Source organism: Prionailurus bengalensis, chromosome A1 (assembly GCF_016509475.1).
Source record: "Prionailurus bengalensis isolate Pbe53 chromosome A1, Fcat_Pben_1.1_paternal_pri, whole genome shotgun sequence".
Lineage (NCBI taxonomy): Eukaryota > Metazoa > Chordata > Mammalia > Carnivora > Felidae > Prionailurus > Prionailurus bengalensis.
In genome coordinates this window covers 75,347,549-75,353,566 of record NC_057343.1, presented here as the reverse complement: position 1 = coordinate 75,353,566, position 6,018 = coordinate 75,347,549, and positions in this window count along the sequence as shown.

Sequence of the window (6,018 nt, the reverse complement as noted above, 5' to 3'; positions counted from 1 at the left end):
ACCAGGAGCTGGAGAGACCTCCCTCTGTAGGAATCACCTTGGGCCCCGGGCGGCTCCGGGATGCTGCCTGATACTAAGGGGGCACCCAGCTGCATCCGGGCCTGTGGGGGGGGTGGGGCGGGCAGGGCGAGGAAAGAGATCAGAAAGCAACCACGCAGCCTGGGCTCAGGTCTGCACCAAATTGGTTTCCCGGTGACACTGCCATGACCTGAGCTGAAGGAGACGTGATCAGGTTAGTGTGGGATCAGTCCATGGGCATACAAATAGACCACTGGATGGGAAGAGAGTTCAGAAATAGACACATATCTACAAGGGCAACATATACTGACTTTCCACAAAGATGCGAAGACAATGGAGTGGACAAAGGGAACTGTTCAGGAGCAGCACTGGAACACTTGAGTATCTATATGCAGAAAACCTGAGTTTGAATCCACACATTGGGCCATTTAAAAATGTACTCAAAATGGATGAGAGACACAAATATAAACTCTAAAACTCTACATCCTCTGGAAGAAAACATAGAGGCCTATTTTAGTGTTTTTCAGTTAGGAAAAGTTATTTCCAGATATGACACCAAAAGTCCTACCTGTAAAATAACAAATCAATAAATTATTCTTTATCACAGCTAAAAAAAAAGTCTACTTTTGAAAAATAGTTGTTTAAACGAAGAGAAAAAAACCCACAAACTAGGAATAAAAATATTCGCAGATCATATATCTGATAAAGCACTTGGGTCCAGAATATATAAAGAACTCTCAAACCTCACTGATCAGACAACAAACAGCTTAGTTTAAAAATGATTGAAGTATTTCACCAAGGTAGATATACAAAGATGCTCAATATTATCAATCATTCAGGACATGTATATTAGAACCAAAATGGGGTACCACTAAACAGCTATTAGAATTAAAAAGTCAGACGGTAGGAAATATTGAGGAGGATGGGAGGGATCTGGAACTCTCAAGCACAACAAATGAGGGCTGCAAATGGTACAAACGCTTGGAAAACCAGTTCCACCATTTTGTAAAACCGTAATCATACCCTGATTTAGCCAGGTCACTTCCGGGTAAACTTGAGTCTCTAGGTGCCTAAGACAAATGAGAATGTGGACCCTTTGGACATAGAGGAAGCAAAGAGCTCTATAAACAGGTGAATTTAAGCTTCAGAACCTTCCCACCCTCGCTCACCCCCACCCCACTCTGTGTTTTCTCCTGGAGGAGGAAGTCAAGAATGAAGAAGATTTTATAGAGAAACAAAGTATTTTTCAAATCTGAGTTTAGGTATAAACCTTTAACTTCATTACAATAACTACTTTTAGTTATGAACAACATTTCTTAGGACATTCACTGACCTTTAGATAAATCCTTGCATACTTTCCTGCAGCTCAGCTCAATAAGCGTTTTTATCCTGCCCTCTGCTTGAGGGAATACTATATATATTATGCAAACATCTCTACTAAAATGAATCGCAGTGCACCGAGTTTAAATAGACTTCATTCATATCTTTGAAATCTTGATAATGCAAATATCTAGATTCCAGAAAATTCATGAATCGCAAGTAGTTGTTCTGAGTATGTCTTTGAGAAGAAAGCAGGGAGGGAGCCTCGAATTGGGATGCTTCACTTTTCATTCAGTTTATTGTGGTTCTTTCTGGAAAAGATAACATGTTGACAAAGCCATAACCAAAAGCCATAACCATTAGAGCAAAAAACGAATCCTGCCAACTGGTTAATTGGGGAAGACATTTAGGAAGGCTACAGTTTTGTGATAAGAAGCTGGCTTGAAAATGCCATGGAAATAAGGCATAACTGGAGTAAATACAAATATTCGTTTTTGATAGGGAAATGAAATACACAAACCGGGAAATACCACACACATTTATTATTAAATGTAATATTAAAATGACTTGCAAAAGATCACTGCCTATCTCACCAGGTATTTTACAAAATGAAAGAAAAATGCAGTTAGCAGCAATTTTCCTGATTGATGTGTTTCCTCGGGCTACAGATTTGCTACATTTTCCACTTAATCTCCAATCCCACCTATCGTGTAGCCCCTGCAGGCTTCTATCAATGCATTGGGCTTCATTACTACTGTCTGGGGAAGAGGCTCAGGCCAGCAGAATGCCTGTTATATAGTAGTGCCCCATACATACTCGATGAAGGAAGTAATAATAAGAGTAACAACATTAAGCACTTTTTTACTAAGCACTTGCAATGCCCCTGAATGTTCAGTGTTTTCCACATATAGGTGACCCTTGAACCGTATGGGTTTGAACTGCCTGGGTCCCCTTACGGGTGAATTTTTCCTGGTAAATATGGAAAAGTAATGTACATATATTTTCATTTCTTTTGACTTTCTTACTAACTTCTATTCTCTAGCTTACTTTCTTATAAGAATACAATGTATAATAGATATACAAGCGATGTGTTCATTGACTCTGTTGTCAGGGAGGCTTCCGGTCAATAGTAGGCTATCCATTGTTAGGTTTGGGGGGGAAAGTTACATACAGATTTTTCGAGTGCGTGGGGGCCAGCAGCCCAACCTCCGTGTTGTTCAAGAATCAACTTCTCTGCACTCTTCAAGAGTCCGTTTATGATGGAAAGTCTCAGGAAAGACCCATAACGATTGTGAGAAGCAAGCTAGGGAAAGGAAACCAGCTACTCAACGATATGGGGTCAGGTAGAGTCCGGTATGTAGCCAGACTCCAGCCGAGGCTCCTCCGAGCTGTCTTGCCTTCATGCAAAGTATTTGGGTTTTGTAGGGCTTGGAGGAAACTTCTAGGTCCCCCCTTCTAGAGAGGCTTCCACCACCACAAGGGCAAGGCACAGAGAAAGAATGGATGAGAGGGAAATGCAGAAGTCCTGCTTCACGGAGAGGAAGAGCGGACCAAAGGGGCCAGCCAAGGATCCAGGCATCTGAACCTGAGCCAGTAGCATCTGCTACATGCATGTTAACACGTGTAACCCTGGAGGCAACCCTGCCAGGTAGGTAGGCTTTTTATGTCTATTTTTCATGGAAACTGATGCACAAAGGGGTTATGTAACTTGCCAGTCCTACCTAGCAAGTAAGAGCTGTGTCCACATGCCAGGAAGGAAAGGGAGAGTGGGAGGGATGAAGAAGCCAGGGGGCAAAGAGAGAGAAAGAGTGACAGTGAGTGAATCCTCAGATGTGACCTTGATCTCCTCCTGATTCTCAGATGCTCCGACAGTATCTGCTTTGGGAAATTCAAATACATCACTTCCAGACGAATTTGAAGTTCTTTACTTGGTTCTATTTATGGTGGAGCTTGAGTAAGGGTCCACGGCACTTAGGACTCTACTCCAGACACCCAATTTAGAAATCTTTTTTTTTTTTTTTCATTTCAAAACTGTAGTGGAAACCATCATTTCTAACTAAACAGCCAGGAAAACCTTCACTCCCTTGCCCAAGGCTTTTACATGAATATTTAACTTTTTGGGTTTTTTTTTCTTTATGTTTCGCCATACAGGGATTGTGTATTTACAAATATAAGATGATCTAAGTGAATGGTGTGTAAACGAGACTAGGGCAAGTCAGTTTCCATTTGTTTGTATTAAAATATCACATAGTTTAGATAAAATATATAGTATATTTCAAGACATTGAAAATGGAAAAAATACTGCAGTCATGCTAAAGTATGCTTAGTATGAATGGTTTTCCAAATGAAATGTCTTGGGTAACAGTCCATGGCAAGTCCGTATACACAACGGCAAACTCTTTTTTCAGTCGTAATATATTTCCGTCCATTGATTTGTCTCTCTGCTTGTTTCTGTAGGCTCAGGTTCACTCTGGATATTCTCTACCTGGCACCATAAATGAGCTATCTTACATGTTTCTGGCAATATCAACTACCTCGTCCCTTTTTGTCCATTTATAGGATTTTACCAACACGTCCGTTTACATTACGTGAGATTAATGAAATGACTTACGGCAACATGATTAATCAAAACTAAAATCTTGTCTTTTTAACCAGCATACTTTATTCTCACTTTTTCCTCTTCACTTAGTTCCTTGTCCTTTTGGACAAACTCACCTAGATTTCAGTTTTTTGAGCCTACATCTAAAACTGAGCTTCCTCTTAAGTCGTCCCGCATTGCTAGGTTTTCCTATCGCATGTTTTGTACCTTAAAATGAACTCCAGACATCTCACATCATCATTGCCTGTATGTCTACCTGGATGTCCAAAAATAACACTAGAATTATTTAGGCCCTTTGTCTTCTATACCACATCGCCTTGTTAACCTTGACGGCCGCGGTGTTCATAAGATGAACCTTGAATCGTGTTAGACAATCCTCCGAATGACATTACAATTTGCAAAAGGTTAATATGATTTCAATCACATGGTGAAAATATTGTGGCATTGAGATGCACATGTGATTTCCATCTAGAGGGCATTCCATTTCCCACCAACTCTTTTATATACTTCATGCGCAGCTCTTCTCTCTCCGAGGTCCCCAAGGAAGTTTGCCGTCTCTCCCAATTTCCGCCAGGTGCCCCTCATACAGGCTCCACAAATCCAGCAATGCCCTGATGAAGTCAGACAGAGAGGAGGCAAAGGAGAGGAGGAGTGATTTTCTACATCGGAGATAATAGAGCACACTTGCCAGTGTTTTATAACAGGATGTACAACACGCATTATCCATGCATCCTGAAAACATCCTTGTCATTCCAGGGCTATGGTGAGTCTCGCCAGGAACTCTGAAATTGTACTTGCAAATACAATTTCTAGTTCGTGCAATACGATCTAGGTGAGTGATGCATAAACAACCGTCTCTCTTATCACCCATGTGGGGAAGACAAATGGAATTCGAGTAGCGTATTCTGAGCAATTATACAGAGACTACTCCTGGCGGCACTGCTGTTCATCCTACACATACCTCATCGCTTATATAGAACAATCGCTGTCTGATGAATGATTTCAACAGAGCAGCAAAGAAACAACACCACGGTGGCATAAAGAAGCAACACTTGACCTACCAATGCAACAGCTTCCAACGACAATTGAAAAGGAAATGAAGGTGTAAAAAAAGTGTAAATATCAAACGTATTTTGAGGCACAGGAGGGAGTGGCAGAATTTAGTTAGCGTGACCAACTTTTTGCATAAAAATCAATGATAGCCATAATCACTTAGAAGTCAGCATCTGGTAGAAAAGGAAAAGTTCTCAAGGCACCTGGTGCCTCAGTCGGATAAGCATCTGACTTCGGCTCAGGTCATGATCTCACGGTTTGTGAGTTCAAGCCCCGCGTCCGGCTCTGTGCTGACGGCTCGGAGCCTGGAGCCCGTTTCAGATTCTGTGTCCTCCTCTCTCTCTGTCACTCCCTAGCTCAGGCTCTGTCTCTCTCTCTTAAAAGTACATAAACATGAAAATTTTTAATTTTTTTTAACATTTATTTATTTTTGAGACAGAGAGAGAAAGAGCATGAACGGGGGAGGGTCAGAGAGAGAGGGAGACACAGAATCCGAAACAGGCTCCAGGCTCTGAGCTGTCAGCACAGAGCCCGACACGGGGCTTGAACTCACGGACCGCGAGATCATGACCTGAGCTGAAGTCGGCCACTTAACCGACTGAGCCACCCAGGTGCCCCAACATGAAAATTTGTTTTAAAAAAAAAGAACAGAAAAAGCTCTTAAGGCTTTTTTTTTCTCTATTGTGTCAAGTTCTCTGCTCCACAGAATATAGGGAATTATTATATAGTGATAACATCAAATTTTTAAATCAACTAATCTTTGATGTCAATTTAAGACATAGACTATACTAATGATCAGTGTAGAAAAAGGCAAGCCCCTTTCCTGATGTTATAACTCATATGCCTTTCTTGGCCTATCTACCTTGAATATTAAGACTACTATGATCCAAAGATTTTTTTAATAATGGGTGTTCCATGAAAAATTAAAAGTAATGAAAAGTAAAGACATTCAGTAGCTTAAAATAGTTAAATGATTATGTTCCGGGGTCATACATTTCTAGCATAAGCCACTTCCCACCACACACACA